Genomic DNA, 21673 nt, shown 5'->3' with positions numbered 1-21673 from the left:
TTCCATAGCTGAACGGAACAAAACCCTGAAGTATTGGAACCTGACAGTGAACTAACTCTTCCAACCTGTGGCATTTGTGATGTTTGGAGGGACTAGGCCACTAACTGCAAAGTTCTTGTTATTGTTGGCAAGGTGTCAGGTGATGCCTGTGAGGGTGCTTGGCTTTTCCAACACCTTAGCCTTGCCATTGCCTGTGGTAATGCTGTAGGTGTGCTGGCTTGCTTCAATAGGTTCTGTTGAACCATGTGGTGTGCAACCAATTGGAGCACTTGGTGCTGCATTGTTGGACTATTTCAGGATTTGTATTTTAATTAAATAAGTTCGACAATTTTAATTAAATAAGTTCGACTGGTACAATGATTAGGTATCACTCATTGCTAATAAAGAGCAGAGTTATCACATGATTTACAACTGTGTAAACATCAATTTCAAAGCCAAATTAGAAGCAGAAATTTTAAAGAAAACGTGAATAAAAAGAAAAGCTATATACTATGAATATAAATAATAGGTGAGGAGGAAATATGAAAACTATTTCTTTTCTGATCCTCTTTGATCAGTTTTCTTTTAAAATCATGACCTACTTGAAATTATGAACATCCTGGTTAAATAGATTAAGTGATGCCACGACTACATATTTCTGCACGTATTCATATGAATTATCTCCCACTAGTCATTCTTTTGTGTATTTATTATTGGTTAATATGCAATAAAAACTGTCATATGGGCATTTGCTAATTTAATTGTATAAGTTCAAATTTTGTTACTTTTGTCCTTAAGTAAATAAATCCGGTCAAGTACAATGATTTCATCCCGGAAGATGTTCCCTAAAAATTTGTTATCTAAAAAAAATCGGAACTGTTATAATCATAGCTGAATTTACGTTAACTTACATAAACGATAGAGAACAAAGAATTCAACAATATGACATGACCTTAAAAATAATAGACAATGTCTGTATGGGAGACATCTTTGCTGGCATGAACAGTTAATGTAAATATGTAACGTCCATTTAGTTAAAAATGTTTTTGAATATTGACATTGTAAGATACCGATGGCCGAGAAAAATCAAGACATGCAAAGTGAAGTTTGAGACGGTTTAATTTCGACTCACGAAAGAAAAAAATGGAGGATGGTATTAAGGTATAGTTTATCTTAATACCATCATGAAAAGAAATAGATATGGTGATGATGAAGCCGTTGTTTTATTGTTATTTGTTATTCCAACTGGTAACACTTCAGTTGTAGGAATGAAATATAACTTGTTGGCAAACTAAGGCAAGCAAGAGTTATGCCCCATATCCCAGACATCTGTCTTTTCTGTGAGTAAGGTGGAAGGAAGCTAAAGTAACCAGAATTCTTGCACTGGGTTTAACAACAATAGTTTCACATCCCATTCCAGCTTATTTCAACAATAGCAATTCTGCTGATATAGTAAAAAAAATGTTATAATGACTTCACATTGACATTGATTTTTAATCTTATTTGAATATTTTACATACAAGTTCCAACGTGTATTTTTGAACCTAAGTAATAAATGTAGCTTTAGGTTTTTATGGGACTGTTAGTTTTTTAATGTTATAGTTATTGTCCTAAATACTTTTTCAGGATAAATAGCTAAACTTTTGGGGGACTGAGTATATTAATCTATCTCTCAACCATACATTCCCCATATATGTATTTGTGTGTGATGCTTACATGTGTGTGTGAGAGAGAGAGAATGAAAGAGAGAGGGAGAAAGAGAGTGTGTGTATGTGTTTGTGTATGAGTGTGTGTGTTTACATACACATATGTATAAATACCTATATAAACACATATTTACACTTATAGCCTCCTCCACGTATTTTCTTTCTATCTGTGTATCTGTCAGCCCCTCTCACTCTATCCATCCATCTCTCTCTCTCTCTCTCTCTCTCTCTCTGCATATACATAAATAGTTATGTGTGGATAGTCCTCCCCTTACATTCCCTGACTCTGTAGCAGGCTAGTTCACCTCCAAGCACTACTATATGAAATTTTTATGTGATCCCAACATGAAAAGTTATTAATAGATAAACTTCTTATGAAGCCTGAACTCATTTTGTGATTGAAACTAAACTTTACATTATTATCATAATGGATATATCCAACTAACTGGTGGGCAAAGATGGTTGATTTGATTGGGTGTTGAACTGCTAGCTACTGGGTAAAAGGCGAGAGATTCATAATCTGTTACTGATACAGCACAATGTCAATGGCCAAGACATTTAACTCTTAAATACCCCAATCCACAAAATACAGTGGAACTTTGGTTTATGAACATCTCTCATCTTGAACAAATTGGTTTATGAACAATTTTTCGAACATAAAATGTCTCGGGTGATGAACGGAGTTCCAAGTAATGAACATGCCAGCTGGCAACAACGGTTGAGGTACAAGCTGGGAGTATCAGCAGGGGAGCATCAGTTGCTGTCTAGCTTTTGCTCAGTATACATCCCTGCTCAAATTCACCATGCCTTCTCTTGAATTTCCAATCAGAAAAATAATTTTGGTTTACAAACATTTCAAGAGATGAACAGCCTTCAGGAATGAGTTGAATTTGTAAACTGAGATTCTACTGTAGTAAGGTGTAACATTGATGCAAGCAGTAACAGTAACACTGTAATAATAATGAGAATTTTTTTTTATTAAGGGGATGACTTAAAATCTACCTGTAAATATGGTTTGAAGAGAGATGGGGTTTAGCAAGCATCTCTTGCTCTTACTACATAACAAAATGATAAAAATCTTCAGAAGTGTTTCAATGTGTTTTGTGGCTCATTTTTATCTCTTGCCACACTTTGAATTAATAGAATATTGGGGTATTAATTAAAGACTAAATGATTTTTTAGCACATAACAAATGTTGTGCAATGCTCATGTTCAAGATTTCTAACTCTTGAATGTTATATCTACTCTAGATACTGATAATAAGTGAACAGTATCTACACTTGGGATCACTTTAAAGTGGGTGGGTAGGGTTCTTAGTGCCTGATGGAGATGCAAAGGTGCTGATGTGACATTCAGTGTGTTTTAACTTTAAACCTAGTAGAGTGCAACCTTTTCTGGCTCTGAACACATGTAATATTTTCAAAAGAGAAAGTATGTGTGTGAGAGGAAGAGGGAGAGAGAGAAAGAAAAATAGACCTTAATACTTGAATGGTATTTTATTTATTGGCCTCAAAAAGATATGAGGAATATTTGACTGCACTGGCATTTGGAATTAGAGCTCAGAGTGCTGGAACAAGTATCACAAATTATTTTATCCAACACTAATGACTCTGTCACTCAACCACCTTATCTATTTAATGAGCACAGCTGGAAGAAGCAAGAATAAAATTGGCAGGTTATTTGTTACTTTCAGTACTGAATGCAACTTCTATGAGTATAGCTTGAAGAAAGACACTCTGCTAAGGTAACTTTCCCAAGATATTCTACATGAAGATTCAGGATGCTCTCATGGTCTTATGAGTTATAGAAATCACCACCATCACCAACTAGCTGACTCATTAAGGCAGTGGTTTGACAACTGAAGGGTCTACAGCTTCAGTTTTCTTTGTGATACTGTGTTAAGTCTCTGATTTAAAGACAGTCTAGATACCTATTAGTGCAAAACGAACTAGTCCAGTCATCAATAAGGTTTGTAATTAGTGAGGAAAAACTATATAAACTGATGAAATGTTTTATTAGCTGAAAGTATGAAGTACACAAATTTCACTTATCTAAACGAAATTCTGCAATAAGTGGTGAATCTCATTAGAAAAGAACAAAGACTTTCAGTGACCCAAATCTACAAAAACTAAGTTAGACTTGAAACCAATCTGTATGTAAGAGGATGTTTATAAAGTGTCTATGTAAATCAAAGAGTAATTTAGGATCTATAGAGAGTCTAAGAAGGCTTACAATTGTAATACTATTGTGTGTGTATAAGGTGTTCCATTAGCTTGCCAATTTGGGTTTTAATTTAAAATGACATTCACAAGACGGCTGGGTATGTTACATATACATAAATAACATACCTTGCTTTATAAAAGATGTCTCTTGAGAGGAAGTGACATTCAGAAACATTTATACTGAAAGATACTGTTGAAATTAGAACTTGCCATGATACACACTTATTTCTCTATTTTATTAATGTCAGATGCTTTTACCCAACATAAACATTTTCACTAGAATTGGTTCAGCAGTAGAGAGTTTGCATTGGCATAAAGTGAATTGAAAATATAAGCACACACACACACACAAAAAGACATATTTACTTTAGTCATGAAATAAAGAAAAGATTAATTATTTTGGTGAGGCACTTGGTTAATGAAATGTTATGTTAATTGAAGTATATGAAAGAAAAAAGAAAAAGAAGAAATAAAAGGAAGAATTTGTTTCATATTTGAAATTAGACAGAGTTGTGATAATGGTGAAAAACCAGTTTAGCAATGACTTTGCATTAAGTGATAGTTGCTAGAATTAGAGCTATTCTTTAATAAAACCAACAAACATACACGCATACACACATGTAAACATGTATATCTGAGTTTTTAAATCAATTTTTAAACTATGACTGTTAAAAAAAAAACTTTCCTTTATATTCATTCGACCTTAGAAACTCTATCAATATGGAATGTTCAGGTGAAGCACATTCAGAGAACTGAGCTTAGGAGTGCAATAATGAATGCCAAATAAAAATTGGCTGCAACTGTGTTGACCCATTCAACCAATGCCAGTAAGGTAAGTGGATGACAGCCATCACTGATGCTCCTGCTGATGCTTCCACTGCTGTCTCTGACATTGTCGATGATGGTGATAACAACAGTTTCCTTATTTGACTAGATACAGAGAAACTACATTTTAGGATGAATGTATTGTAGCAAGCAGCATACAAGAGCTTAGCTGTTTGTTACAATGCAATAATAAATTAACTAATTATTCTACTAAATATGGATGTGTTATTAGAATGCTGAATACTGCAGTATTTTCCTTATGAGATTTTCTCATATAGATTTACAATACTAAGATCACATATTTATCATAGCATACAAGAGTTGTCTGGTATGGATGTCAGAACTGCCTGATCGCATGATTTCAGGGTACTGTGCATTCTCAGTAGCAGGAGTCTGGTTCCACACAGCAGCAAAATAACACTGCCAATGGTAAATAAAATAACAGTAACTTTTTCAGTCACAGCAGGCTTGCATTTAGAGTTCTAATAACACATCCACATTTAGTAGGATATGAAGATTGCTATTTAGTATTAATATTGCTTCCATTCTTAATATTTTATTTTTAATAAGCCTGCTGGCTATTTCAGCATCAGTGACTGAAAAGTTATTGTTATTCTATATATATCTTTGGCAATGAGATTTGGCTGGTTTGTGGGACTGGATGCCTGCCACTAAGAAAAATGTAGTACGCTGAAATCATGTGATCTGACAGTTCTAGTCTCCATACCAGATGGTTCTCATCAGCTATGACATATGTCTGTGCTCTTAGAACCATATGTCTATATGAAAGGATTTCGGTGCAAGCTATGGACACATAAGAGGTGCAACAACATCAAAGGCAGGTTAACAAGCAAGTTAGTTTTTGTTTGTGGCAGATGTTCAGGTGCAATAAAGACTGTAAACAAACAGGAAACAACTTCTATCTCATTCCAGGGTGAAAAACTAGAGGTAGTCGATAGCTTCCGCTATCTGGGCGACCAAGTTAGTAGTGGGGGTGGGTGCGCTGAAAGTGTAGCTGCTAGAATAAGAATAGCCTGGGCAAAGTTTAGAGAGCTCTTACCCCTGCTGGCGACAAAGGGACTCTCACTCAGAGTAAAAGGCAGACTGTATGACGCATGCGTACAAACAACCATGCTACATGGCAGTGAAACATGGGCTGTAACTGCTGAGGACATACGTAAGCTCGCAAGGAATGAAGCCAGTATGCTCCGTTGGATGTGTAATGTCAATGTGAATACCCGTCAGAGTGTAAGTATCTTGAGAGAAAAGCTGAACATTAGAAGCATCAGTTGTGGCGTGCAAGAGAGACGATTGCGCTGGTATGGACATGTGGTGAGAATGGAGGAGGATAGCTGCGTGAAAAAGTGCCACACCCTAACAGTTGAGGGAACCCGTGGAAGAGGTAGGCCCAGGAAGACCTGGGCTGAGGTGGTGAGGCAAGACCTTCGTACATTGGGCCTCACCGAGGCGATGACTACTGACCGAGACCTTTGGAAATGTGCTGTGCGTGAAAAGACCCGGCAAGCCAAGTAAGATCGTTGCCAGTGCCCCTGGACTGGTTCTTGTGCGGGTGGCACATGAGATGCACCATTTTGAGCGTGGCCGTTGCCAGTACCGCCTGACTGGCTCCTGTAGGATTTTCGAGCGAGATCGTTGCCAGCGCCCCTGGACTGGCTTGTGCGGGTGGCACATAAAAGACACCATTTCGAGCGTGGCCGTTTTCGTGCGGGTGACACGTAAAAGCACCCACTACACTCTCTGAGTGGTTGGCGTTAGGAAGGGCATCCAGCTGTAGAAACTCTGCCAAATCAGACTGGAGCCTGGTGTTGCCATCCGGTTTCACCAGTCCTCAGTCAAATCGTCCAACCCATGCTAGCATGGAAAGCGGACGTTAAACGATGATGATGATGATGATGATGAATACTGCAGTATTCAGTGTTGTAATAATATATTCACATTTAGTAGGACATAAGATTGCCATTCAGTATAATTACTGCTTCCACCACTAATATTATTTTTCAAATAATAATAATAATAATAATAATGAGTATAATCAAGGAATTAAAAGTTACAGAACTCAGTATGGACCACTGACTGTCTGTTAAAGCTGATAATAAGATAGCAACATTACTAAAAAATATAAATCTGGTTGTCACAGAACTAATTGCAAAAGAAACAAATGTCAATATGACCAGAATAAATGAAATAATATATGTAGCAGCCTCTGTGGCCACAAAAGAAATTGGATACTCCTGTAAATCCATCCAAACAGGAGTATCACAACCTAAACAAACATTATGGAAAAATAATATTAAAAAAAAAAAATAAAATAAAAGAAAGAATCAGTCAATCCTTAATGAAATTAATAGGTAAACAACACTACTAAACAATAAGAAAGAAAAATACTACAGAAATACAAAATAACAAAGCAAGGTAAAAGAATGGCTAAAGCAAGATGTCTTTGCCAAAGCGCAAAGAATCCATTGGTATGAGAAACATCAATGCTTCTTTGAATAAAATAAACAGTTCAACTGCAATCCAAAACAATTCTATCAAAAACTTGGTAAAAATAAAATACAGCAGCACCAAAAGCAGAAGTGGAAGAACTTTGGAAAGAATATGGTTGACGAAGGAACAACCTCAGAAAAGATCTAATATAACAACAAAGACCACCTGAACAACTCTGGTCACCTATAACAACAGAAGAGGTCACCCCAGCACTGGAAAAACTAAGCAACTGAAAGGCACCCAGGTACAACAAGATTCTCTATTTCTAGCCAAAATATTTAACAGGGATACTTAAGATATTGGGTGAGAAATTCAATGAGATGCTAGCAGAGCCAGAGACAACATCTGAATGGCTCACAGAAGGAAAAACCATCCTAATTCCCAAATCTACAAACTCATAACATGTCTCCTTACAACTTACAAAGTCTTAACTGCAATAACATTGCAGAGAATGGCCAGACATCTAGAAGAAAACAACTTGTTTCCAGAAGGATAGAATGGATGCTGCAAAATCTCATATGACTGTAAAGATCAGTTATTGATCAATAAAACCATAACTGAAGGCAGAAAAAAAAAAAGGGTCTAAGCATGCCTTGGATTGATTATTGAAGGGCGATTGACAATATTCCCCACACATTGATCCTGGAAACACCAGCCATGAACAAGGTAGCAACAACAATAATAGAATATATAAAATATGCCATGAATAAATGGCAAACAGTGCTGGAGCTCCAGACAAAAGAGAGAATCATAAAAACTAAAGCCATCCTCATTAGAAGAGGAATATTTCAAAGAAACTTGCTCTCACCATTCCTTTTCTACCTGGCACTGATGCTTTTAACTGTCATGCCAGATAGAACTGGATGTGGATGCTACGGTAAGATAATCAATCATCTCTTTATATGGATGATCTAAAACTGTATGCTGCAAATGATGAAAACTTGTCAAGAGTAACTATATCATACTAGATAAAGAAAATGAAAAAAGAAAATTAGACCAAGCCCAGGCACAAGTACTTAGGAATCAATGAACTAGATACAGTACAAAACACACAAATGAAAGAGAAGATAAGGAATACTATAAATGAGTTAGATTAATACTTAAAACGGAGTTCAATGTGAAAGACAAGATAATAGGTATCAATACTCTAGCTATCCCAGTTATAAGTTAGTTACAATATTTTTAATCAGATATTTAAGGAACGAACTAAACTAGACAGGAAAGCAAGAAAACTAATGACAGAATTTAGAATACATCACCCAAAATATGACAAAAGGTTATATGTACAATTAATTGAAGGTGGTAGAGGTCTTATACATCTAGAAAATTACTATAAAATAACCACCGTAGAATTACAGAAATATCTAACTTGGAACCAAGGAAAACTGGTACAGTCACAAAACATGAGTAACACTAAAAACTGTTTTTTGTCTTTAAGGAAGCTAAAAAATACAAGAAAGAGGTCATAGTACCTGATAACAATGAAGAAAAAAAGCAAACAAAAACAAACTGTAAAGCAACTGAAATCCAAACTGAAACTGGAACAAAATACCACGATAAAATGATGGCAAGAAAAGCCTTGCATAGCAAACACTGAAATAGGCTAAAGAGAAAAGAAATAGACAAAGTAAAATGATAACAATGGTTGAGCTCAGGACTCAAAGCAGAGACTGAAGGAATTTTAATTTCAGCACAAGATCAAAGCCTCCTCACCAGAAACCACCAGCAACACATAATAAAGGAAAATACAATATGTGACTTCAGAATATGTGGAGATAGGGGAGAAACAATGAATCACATTGTCTCTGGCTGCCCAATCCTGGTTAAGAAGGAATATATCCACAGACATGACAGAGTTAGGGCCTATATATACTGGAAACTATGCCAACACTATGGAATGACAGCAGAGAAAAGATGGTATAGGCATATCCCAGAAAAGGTCTCAGAAAACAACAAAGCAACCATACTCTGAGATACGCCAATACACACAGATAGTGAGATCATGGATAATAGACCAGATATAGTTGTCAGAGATCATCAAGAAAAAAATGCCTTCAAATTGATGTATCAATCCCAACAGATGACAATCTATCTCTAAAAGAAACGGAGAATCTCACAAAATTGAAAGATCTGGAATAAGACATAATCCAAATATGGAGCATAGAAACAGAAACAATCCTTATAATAATAGTTGCATTAGGTATGATTTAAAAAACATACAGACAAATACATAACCAAAACACCAGGACATACAAATATATATATATAACATACAGAAAATAGTACTTCTATGCACTGCACACATCCTGTGTAAAGCAATTTCAATACAGTGAAAATAACAACACCAAAACAAACCACAAACCCAAGGTACATAGAGCTGCACTCGGTAGTACAGCGAAAGATAAAAATAAAATTACAGAATAGTAATGATAATAATAATCTTTCTACTATAGACACAAGGCCTGAAATTTGGGTGAGGGGGCTAGTCGATTACATTGACCCCTGTACTCAACTGGTACTTATTTCATCAACCCTGAAAGGATGAAAGGCAAAGTCAACCTTGGCAGAATTTGAATTCAGAACACAAGGACAGAGGAAATGCTGCTAAACATTTTGCCTGGCATGCTAATGATTCTGCCAGCTCGCTGCCTTAAATAATAATAATATTAACAATAATGATAGGAACAGCTATGATTTTGAGATTGATACATGGATGCTGAATGTCTTCCATGATAACTAACAACCAATTATCAAAGCTTGTAATGTGTGGAAAGAGACCTCGTGAGACCTCTGACAACAGGCTGCTGTCTGCTCTCACAGAATCTACCAGAGCAAACAAGACTGAGCTCTCTGAGAAATAAAACAATAATAATAATAATGATGATGATGATTTCAAATTTCAGCACAAGGCCAATAAGTTTATGGAAGGGGATATGTTGATCACATTGACCCCAGGGTTTGACTGGTACTTATTTCATCAACCTTCAAAGGATGAAAGGCAAAGTTGACCTCAGAGGAATTTGAACTCAGAACATAAAGATGGATGAAATGCTGCTAAGCATTTTGCCCGTCTGATAACAATGATGATAATAATAATAATAATAATAATAATAATAATAATAATAATAATAATAATAATGCTTTCAAATTTTTCCACAAGGGCAGCAATTTTGGGAGAGGGGATGAGTCAGTTACACTGACCCTGGTGTTCAACAGGTACTTATTTTATTGACCCCCAAAAGGATTATTATTATTATTATTATTATTATTATTATTGTTATTATTATTATCATCATCATCATCGTTATCATTATTAAGCTATGATTATAGTGCTAAATTTGTAGAAATTTGATTTTTCTTTATATTAATTACATTAATTTTGTCAGAGTTTCCTAAAGTGGTAAAAGAAATAGAGGAACTTATCTCCAAACTGAATATCGTGATCAAATGATACAGCAGAGAGAATTCCATTAAAAGCACCCAAGGGATCAGAGATGATTCCTCTAATGATCTTCCAAACAGTTCCTATCGAGTAATTTCACTCAAGACTTTGGTCATCCTGAGGTTATATTAGAAGACACTTGCCCAAGGCACCTCACAATGGATTGTATCCCGAACCATAAAATGTGAAGTAAACATCTTAACACTACTACAATACCTGCACCCATGCTTCTGAAGTGAATAACACAGGAAATGATAAAGTGACAGATTAAATGTCTGACAGAATTCAGTTTCCTTTTTCTACATTCTGAGTTCAAATTTTGCCTAAGTCGACTTTGACTTTCATTGTCAATTTGCTCTTTGAAATTGTACTGGTTATTTAATCTCCTAAAAACCTGTTACTTTGTACCAATGTTATTATGAAAAAATATACCCTTAAATATATTGGATGTAAACATAGAGATGAGATAGTGAAGATAATAAAAGTAAAAGAAAAAAAAAGCAAGTATCAGATGGAACTTGAACTTACAGAAGCAGGTGCTGTTTTATCAAATCTATGTTTAAATCCCAATAGGTGCTTACTTTATTTTGCCTTTCTGTTTACATCCTATCGATCCACCACCCATTATATTCTGTCCTTCCAATATCCTGTAGAACACAATACATACTCATAACTTTTCATGTTATTAGTTTCAGTATTGTTTTAAAAGAGATGTGTGTGTGTGTGTGTGTGTGTGTGTGTGTGTGTGTGTGTGTGTGTGTGTGTGTCCAATCCAATTTCTACCTTCTTTATCCTGAAGACGGTCAATTTTTTCCCTCCCACTTTGAAAGTAATTACAGTACTGCATGAGCCATGACCACCCACCAAGCTGTAACCTCTCTGAAACAGGTTGCTTGCACTACTATAAAAAAGATGATGTGATAGGTTCTGCTCTACAATCCTGTCTTCAGTTATCATATCTCAACATTAAGGTTAAGTGTATTATCGTGTACATACTTTTTCCTTATTATGACAGTATTACCAATAAACCAGTCCTCTCACAATGGAATTATTTCCTTCCTAGAAATAATCCATCATCATATTATTGTAGTACAGTCAAGGCTGTACTGGATCCACATTGTATCAGTTCACATAAACTGGCATCTAAATCTTTTTGTATTTTTGAATCAAAACTGGTTAACTTTTGTGGCAGAAATATCTTTCAGTAAACGTTTTAGCTATAAAAATATTTGTCATATATATTTTTGTAGTAAATACTGTTGCCATAATAATTTCTGAGGTAAATATTTTTGTTGTAAACATTTTTTCCATAAGAATTTTTAGGGTCAAGAATCTTTGCTGTGATGCTTTGTTTAAATACCCATTTTAGTTCAAAGCTGGTTTGCTGGAAATGAAGTATAAACAAAAGAGTTACTTAATAATTTATTTTAATTTTTCAGCTTAGTTCACAGACTACTATGTTATATTTAATATTGCTCTATATTTTTCTATGTATAAAATCCAGGTGGTGCTTTAATGTTTTGAAATGAAGATGTGAGGAAAAACATGTGAGTGTTTATATGTTACTTTGTATATACGGATGCTTGTGTATACATGTGTATGTAATTATGTGTGGATGTAAGCATCTGTTTGCATATATATTCCAACTCAGCTTCTACCACTTTGTGTTTGATCCACTGTCTTTCTATTTTATTATTTTAACTGTTTTATTTCACTTGTTTTTATTTGCCTTTCACCTTCCCCTATCCACTCAATAATACTTTAATTTGCCATCATAGCTATATATTCGCAAGGATTTTTTGAGGTATCATTCCTATTCATCTCACCACTTTAATAATCTGTCATTGTAGCAGCATCCTTGTGTGCTATTATTCGAGTTATTATAACATTTACAAGTTGAAAAGTATGCATATATCACATGCACACATCCATATACAAATCTCTCTCTCTTTTTCTCTTTTTCCATCCATCCACCCATCCACCCATCCATCCATCCATCCATCCATCCATCCATCTATCATCCATCCATCTATCTACATACAAACACTCACATACATAAATCTATACACACACATGCATATAACCTATATGTAACAACTCTTTCATCACATGCATTTAAATTGTCAACTTACTCCTTTTTGATGTAATGTATGTATTATCTAGGTTTGCCTGTTAGCTGGCTGAGACTGTCACCAGTTTATGACATTATGGAAAATGACATTGGCATGTTTATATCTATATATGTGCATTTGTGTTGTAAAGTGGCTGGTGTTAAGGAGGGCATCCAGCTGAAGAAACCTTTCCAAAGCAAACATTGGGAACCAACACAGACCTCAAGCTAGTCAAATCCTTTTCAACACTCCAACTCTTCTGTATATTACACTAAATACTACAAAATATTACACCAAACAATGTTACATTATATTATACTAAACAAAACCATAAGCTAAACATAACACTATATTGCCCTAAACAATAACTATACTATTTCTAAAATGTCACTTCTATCTCTCTTATGATATTCTAGTTTCCACAACAGTAGAATTTCCAAAAAGAAAATTTGATATTTACACATTCAACTAATCATCGATCCTTTAATTGTCGTATAAATATTCTCATTGTGTCTACTTATTGATAGGTGTTACCACCTTGGTGGTGGGCTTGCCTTTTTGTTGGTGATGCTTTACTACTGGTGGTACTGCTGCCCCTTTAAAACCAGCAGAGTTTTGCTGTCCATCTGATGGTGATAGTGTTTCTTCCCTATCCTTGGTGGATCTTAAGTGCTGCACCAGCCTCTCTTTTCTTGCTATATTTCTGTTGAAATAAGCTGATTTTGCTACCATACTTCTATCAATACAAATGAATCAACTATTTCTGAGGGACCATGTATGTGGAGTGGTGGTGGTGGTGGTGGTGGGAAAGCAGAAACGTGGTTTTACACTTTTGTTTTTGTTTATTAAAGTCACAGAAAAGTGCTAAAGATGCACTCACAGGGAGTTTCATAAAACATTGATCATTTCACATTGATAACCTGATATTTGGATACTGTGATCTTCAAAGGGAATGTCAACTAAATACTAAAGTATGTAGTCCTAACTATCGATTACATTTCAATTGTTCGCTTTGTGCATTAAATAAAAGATTTTGAAAATTAAAGGTGTCTATTTACATGGTAAAAAAAAGGTTATAAGAGGGATCAAATTGAGCAGGTATTGAGGCAATTATGTTGGTAAACAAATTAGACGCATCAAATATATCAAATATATTAAATACATCAAATACAAAATATGTATACATGCAAAATCAGAGAGAGCAAAAGGTGGAAACTTTCAGATGATGAATTTTTACGCATAAATATCATTTGAAAGCTTCCATTTTTTACTGGCTCTCATTTTGCATGTATACGTATACAGAGTGCGTAAGATGTTTGAGGACAGGTTTATGTTTATAAAAAAAAACAGATATATAATAACAGATAATAACTTTATTTATCAAAAAATGCTATGAGGATAAAAGTAAACCTTCTCTATGTTATTCAATAAAGCCACCTTCAGCTTCAACAATTGCTTCTGTATGTGATCTGAATCATCTACATACTCAAATCAAGTGATCCTGTTTCATTTTGGACATTACTCTGACTATGGCAGCTTTCAAAGAATCGTTGGTTTTACGGGTGTGTTCATTGATCTCTCTCCACATGTAATACTCCAATGGATTGAGATCTGGGGAATTAGGAGGCTAAATGTTAGGGGTTATGTGAGGAAAATTTTCAGCCATCCATTCCTGTGTTGCTAGAGCCATGTGTAATAGTGCAGTGTCTTACTGAAACACAAATGGCCTTCCATTGCATACACTGTCTATCCAGAGCTTAATAATTATTTCCAGGACCTGAGTGTAGGTGGCAGAGTTAACTCTAAGGCTTTGTGGAAAGAAGTAAGGCGGCATCACATGTCCTTCATTGTTGATAACCCCTAAAACCATGACAGTTGCAGGAAATTTTGTATGCATAACACTTGGAACTTCAGAATGGTCGGCACATAACCATCTGTCATTTCTTCTGTTAACTTTTTGATCTTTGTTTAAGTTTTTCTCGTTTGACAAAAACCAAATCAAATCTTCTGCTGGATTTTTGAGTTTGTTTAAGAACCTTTTAGATCTGATGTAGTGATTTTCTTTTACTTTTTCTGACAAATTGACCTTTCCTCATCGTATAAGACTTGTATCTGATGTCTTCATGGACAACATTTCTAACTGTCCTTCTGAAACATGGAAATCTTTTGCAATTAACCCCATGGACTTTCTGGGATTGTAATCAATGGTCTGTTGAACTTGCTGGATAAATTCAGGTGTTCTGATGATTTCAGAGTGTTTAGAATACTTTTTATGCTTTGATACTGGTGACACATTTCCATCTTCAGTTTCTAGTTCCTTACAAACTTTGTAGATGTATTTCTAAATCGCTATGCTCAGCCTTTATAACCACAATAACAGCATGCCTCTTCATTTCTTGAGTAAGCTTCTCCACACTAGATGATTGATGAAGAAACACTTGACTTCCGAGAACCTGTTTAGGGTTTGATTTACATTACTGACCAGTCTATATAACAGAGATAAATTTCCTTTCTCTTCCTCTTTTGTATCAATTAGACCAGGAGCAACATGCTCTTTTGCGTCAGCCATGAACAAAAGCAGCACTTACCTCAGCCACAAGAAAAACAATGCCACCTCTATCCTTTCTTTCTTTCTAGTCAGCACCATGCATTCTTTGCTCTTTCACTCTCTACTGACAGCAACTTCTACACTATCAACTACTAACTAGCGAGCCATCCTTGTTGTCACTATCACTAGAATTGCTATTGTCTCTTTAACTACCTTTCAGGCAAACAACGAAACATGTTGATTCTTCAACATTTACTGGTACTCCGACGCAAGAACCTTGAAGCATTACATCTACATGCTACATTTAGTAGTGGGCTACATTATATCGACTTGATATCACATCTTTCATTCAGACCACTACAAGTCCTTAAACCTGCTGGCTGCAAGAGTCTTATTGTAACAAGGGGCAACTGCATCAAAAACATCTTTATTTGAGGATGAGTTTGAAATCCCCTTACTTTTTTTTCTGACTTATGGTTTATTATCTATCTATCTATCTATCTATCTATCTATCTATCTATCTATCTATCTATATATATATATATATATATATATATATATATATATATATCTTTTTATTCATCTACATACATATACATGCATACATATATAAATTACTTATTTATCAATTTATTAATTAATTAATTTATTTATTTGAACCACATTGAACCATAATGATTCAACATGATTCAAAGATGCCTGCATTTGCTGAAATTCATTTTCATCAAGTTTCGGTTCTAGTTGACTAAATTAAATGATATATATATATATATATATAATAGCTCTGTTTACTGAGTAGTGTTGGTGATAGCATATAAACTATTGACTCTTTGGCTTGTAGTCTGATGTATTATGGATTCTGGCCATCTGTGCTATGCACCATAGACTGAGAAGACTGTAATACCTCAAATATGAATTAAAAAAAGCAATATATCTATTGTTGTTGTTTTTCTCTTTGTCTAATCCGACTTAAGCTATTTATTCCATGCAGTGTTAAAGAGATGACTGTTACAAATAACTTCTTTTCATTTTAAACTCTGAAAGGTTTCCTTTGAAGAAATAACAAATCAAACAGCAAAGCATAAAATCTTTTGTACACCATTTATTGGTGTGTGTATATGTTTATGGGTGTTTATATGTATGTATGTATGTATGTATGTATGCATGCATGCATGTATGTATGTGTGTGTGTATGTATGTAATTATGTCTGCATTTGTGTGTGTGTGTGTGTGTGTGTGTGTGTGTGTGTGAGTGTGTGCATACAAGAAAGAGAGAGAGAGTGAGAGAGAGAAAGGGAGAGAGAAAGATAGACATTAGCCAAGTATAATAAAAAAGATTAGAAAATGGTTGAGGCCACCACCACCACCACCACCACTACTACTACTAAATAATTTTGTAATGTATTGTGATATTTTGTAGTGAATCTATAACAAGTCATCTTCAATGTTATGACTATTGTTTTTAACATTACTTTTAATAATAGAAGTAGTAAAAGTAATTAATGTTATGATAATGGTAGTAGTAGTAGTAGTAGTAGTAGTAGTAGTAGTAGTAGTAGTAGTAGTAGTAGTAGATTTTATAAATCTGTAGGGAAATACAATAAACTTCATAAATTGACTTCAGGTTTATTGGATGGGACATGTCTAAACAGACCAGACATGCTCTGCTAACTAACAATTTACCCAGGGACAAACTCACCCCCTCCACACCCACCCACCCACATGTATATATAATCTTGATTTAGCTTGAGATAGATCTGAATCCTCCAGGACAGAGGTAAGTGATATTCTGAATGAGGTCTTGTTTTTCTATCACAATTTAAACTAACATATATTTTGATGTACACCATCAATACTTAGGATGCCATGAAATATTATTACACGCAACCGCTTGTGTGTGTGTGTGTGTGTGTGTATAGTAACAGCTGTATCCAGCCTAGTCTATGTTCATTCATACATAAAATGAATATAGTTACATGAACTCTCTATATTTTGGATAAATTGCTTGAAACCCTTTTGATACGAAACTGCTTGAGACCATCCTTGGTTCTGTGATGTGAATTTCTTGCTTCAAGGTAATCTAAGTTAAAATATTTCATTAAAATTTCATGTAAATTTATGGTCCACATACCAGCTTAATAACGACAAAGTTACTTTACTAAAATATTCATTACTTCAGGCATTTTTGTGTGGTTGGGAAGCTTGTTTTGCAACTACATGATTTCAGGTTCAATCCTATAGTGTAGTACCTTGAGTAAGTATCTTCTATTATATTTATATGTATGTGTGTGTGATATATGCATGCACATACATACAAAACATGAATTAGATGGCTAATAAAGAAAGCATAGAAAACTGTCCCTACTCCTACAAAAATGTAAGAAAAATTATGTAAAATCATCATCATTTAATGTCCATGTTTCATGCTGGCATGGGTTGGATGATAAAATAAATTTAATTAATAAGGAAATGAGAACACGATGGATAAAACAAAAAAATGGATTAAAGAACTGAATTAAAAATGATTTCATTCATAGGCAGGAGTCCAACTTTTGGAAGGATGAGGGCAATTTCAGCATGTGGCTGGTGGTATTTATTTATCAACTCAAGAAGACTGAAAGGCAAGGTGAAGCTCAGTAGAATTTGATCCCAGAACACAGAGGGCTAGATGTAAGTACTGAGGTTTTGGAGATGTATTCAGTCTAGTATTCTACCATTGTTGCTACCCACAATGGGAAAAAACAAAACAAAGCAATATAAATGAAAAGGAAATGAAAAAGAATAATAAAAAGAATGTAAAATAATTAAATGAAAATTATTTAAAATTATCAAATTATCAAAATAAAAAAATATTAAAAACAAAATTTTAATGATATTTTAAAACATCTTTTCAAAGCATGTTTTGTTTTCAACAAAATCTATTGATTTTAAATATCAGGAATGTTCATTTTACACTGTTTTGAGATCCTAGTTTTTTTAAAGTTGGCATGAAATATCAATCTTCTATTTGTTAAAAAAACAGAAATCTCCATTATAATATGCGTCTGTTGCAGATGAGAGAATCAGGAGGAGGTTGATTCCTTAGCTGAAGTTCATATTCTACCCAAAATACTGCCACACAGTTTGTTCTGAAATGGTTTTGTCCCCTGTAGCTATTGTTAGTGAATAAAATATATTTCATCCTGTACACATGTTTATAATTTAATCTTCAGAAGCAATGGAAGCCCTGTTTAACTGATTTCTAGATTAGGAACCAGGCCCACATTTTCAGAGAGGAAGATATGTCAAATCAACCTCAAATCATGGCTGGTACTCTGTTTTATTGATCCCAGGCAAACCTGACTCCAACAGGATCTGAACTCAGAATCAGAATCGAAAAAGATGTATCTAAATTCTAAAAAGCATTTTGTTTGATAATGAATGGTTCTACTATGTGTGAATAATTTATCAATAATGCTAGTTCAGTGGTTATAATTCTCTACTGATGGTTGTTTGTAACATTAGTATATTTGTTAATTTATCAAAATATCCTGTTTTCTGTTTAGGACGTCCATATCATAAGTTTATTATACATAATTAACCAATTTCATGTCTTTGCTTATGTCCATTTGTTATATTACATTCACTCACAATATTACGGGCAAAGTGTATCTTCTTTGTTAATGTTCATCCCTAGACTTAATGGATAGTTACTCAAAGGTGTCATTTACAAAATTATCAATCACTAGTTCACCAGTTTTTCTACACTGTGCATCCATGCCTCATTATTGCATTACAAAGATTTGCAGGTAGTTTTTGTCATTGTTCACACACATAATTATACATTATATCATGCAGTGAATGACATAATCACTCACATAAAATTCCCCAGAAAAAAACTGCTTTAAATATAAAAATTTAGAAAAGTACATAGAAAAGTATTGCTTACATTCTTTAATTAATCCTTCTCCTTTTCCTTCCCTCTTTTTCATTCTCCTTCTCGCCATCATTTTACATTTGCTTTTCATGCTAGCATGGGTTGGACAGTTTGACAGGATGCAAGGTATTGAAAAACCATGTTGTTCTTTGGGATCTCTGTTTTGACATACTTTATATGGTTGGATGTTCTTCCTAATGCCAACCACTTTACAGAGTGTAAAAGGTGTCCTCTTATTTTGTGTGGTAACAACACTTGTGATGTTGCCTTGCAGCTTGCAAGACTAAAGAGCTGAAAGAGCTCCTACAATTGAAAGAATAGGAGAAAGCGAAAGAAAGAGAGGAGAGAGAGTGTGTGTGTGAAATGAGAGAGGGTAAAGTATGATGAAAGGAACAGATTTATAGTTGTGAGAGAGGGGTAAAGAGAGAGAAAGCTATGTATAGCAAAATTATAACATTTTTTTCAAGATATTCATGTGCCAGTATGGATTTTCTAAAGTTTAAAAAATTTCCTACATATCATTTGAGAATCACTGCTCTAAACCATCATGACATATTAACCAAAGCACATGAAATATATAAAAGAATGTCCTGTGAATCAGTTTGACTACACAACACTGGTGATTACATGTTGTAGCATTCACTAGAGGCAAAGCTCTTGAGTGCAATCTGATTGGTTGGCTGAGTGATTCACTGGATAAGTGTTTTTATCGTTATTCATCTTGGGACATTAATCATTTTCATCATCATTCCTTAAGGGTCCTACAACCTAGCTTTCACCTTCATAACTGAATTTCTTACGTAAAAGGGCCAAAACAAACAACAAAAAAAAAACCCAGTTGAGGGTTTCTCTTTTAATCACTCTGCTTGTAATTGCAACATTTTCCCTAGCTCTTTTGAAATTTCAAGTTTATTAAATAACATTAATCAACACAGGAATGATATTAAAAATAGAAAAGAACAAAATGATGCAAGTATTAGTAGTAGTACTAGTAGTGGTAGTAATAAAGATATTGTTGTTGATGATGATGATGAAGCTGATGATGGTGGTGGTGGTGGTGGTGATGATGTGATGATAATATCTTTTATAAAAATTATGTCTGACTTGTTGAGAACTGTAATTTTCTTGAAAAGCAAATACCAAAGACCAAAAGGCATTAATTACCATTTTAATATTCTTGAATCTATGGGAGCTGCTGGAGAACCTTCTGAGGTGCTGTCAGTTGATTAATTGGCTTTAAAATTGTCTCACTGAGTGAAACAACAACATTACCATTATTATTATTAATAAAAGTAATCATATTCATGATTATTAAAATTCTTTTAGTCGAATATCAAGCAAATTTTCATGGCAAGATTGACACTTTGATTGAAAATTAGCACGCACGCACACACACACACACACGCATGCACCAACTACACACACAGACACACTTATTTAAAACATCATTAAACATAGTTAAGTGATATGAAATAAAATTGAATGGAAGATTCCAATATTGTGTTGATGTAATCACTGTCAGTTAGTACTACCATAGATATTGGTTTAAAATTTTGGCGCTAGGCCAGCAATTTCGGTGGAGGGGGTAAGTTGATTATATTGACCCAGTACTCAACTGGTACTTATTTTATAGACTCAAAAGGGTAAAAGACAATGTTGACCTTGGTTGAATTTGATCTCAGGATATAAAACAGATGAAATGCCACTAACCATTTTTCCCAGCATGGAAATGATTCTGCCAGCCTTAGTCTACAATAAATAAGAATATTTCTCTCTTTAACAAAGAACATTGTACACATTGTCACTGTCTTTGTCTCCATCTAGCATACAAACTTATCCAAATTTGTCAACGTTTACTAAATGATATTTACTAATCCAGACAAGTTGGGACATTTTGGGCCCTGGTTTTATTTTCTGTGAAATATAGGCTGGACTTTAGTGAGATGATATCACAATTTCACTTTCTTATAAGATAGTAATACTTTTAGGAAAAACACAGACATCCTACAGTTTCTGAAATATTTTATCTATGAAAATGTTCGTCTGGAGGTAAGCCTCTTGAGTGATCTGTGACATTTCAATTCGTGCTTAGAGTAATTTTACTTTACTTCTTCTGTTTATGGTCTTTTTCCTTTTATGCCTACAAATACTGAGCCTAGCACTTATTCATAAGAAATTGATATTTTTATGCATTCATATGAAATTATCTGAATAAGATTAGTCTGTTGTAGTGCATGAAGAACATGCAAACCTGGCATCACCAGTATGAGAGTATGTGAACAGAAATGAATTTATCAGGCGTGAAACCTTTACCACAGATTTTACTTGCCAGAAGATTAGTTTGTTACTATATAGAAATAACTTCAATTGTTTAAAATTAAATGACAAAAGGTTTGGACAGTGATGTCATGGATAT

At 34.4% G+C, this 21673-nt stretch overlaps 1 long non-coding RNA gene across 1 annotated transcript in view; it reads right to left on the bottom strand.

The window, feature by feature from the left end:
• The window catches only part of LOC149136497 (uncharacterized), a 29871-nt gene extending 10297 nt beyond the window's left edge, over positions 1-19574 (bottom strand). The window contains exon 1 of the long non-coding RNA XR_016241005.1: positions 19270-19574. This is a non-coding gene — a long non-coding RNA (uncharacterized LOC149136497). The remainder of the gene's footprint in view (positions 1-19269) is intronic.
• Positions 19575-21673: the final 2099 nt, after the last annotated feature.

The sequence above is a fragment of the Octopus bimaculoides genome, chromosome 3, assembly GCF_046866305.1.
Source record: "Octopus bimaculoides isolate indiv1 chromosome 3, ASM4686630v1, whole genome shotgun sequence".
In the NCBI taxonomy this organism is placed as follows: domain Eukaryota; kingdom Metazoa; phylum Mollusca; class Cephalopoda; order Octopoda; family Octopodidae; genus Octopus; species Octopus bimaculoides.
The sequence above is the reverse complement of the archived record's forward strand: the minus strand, read 5'-3'. Positions and strand labels throughout refer to the sequence as shown.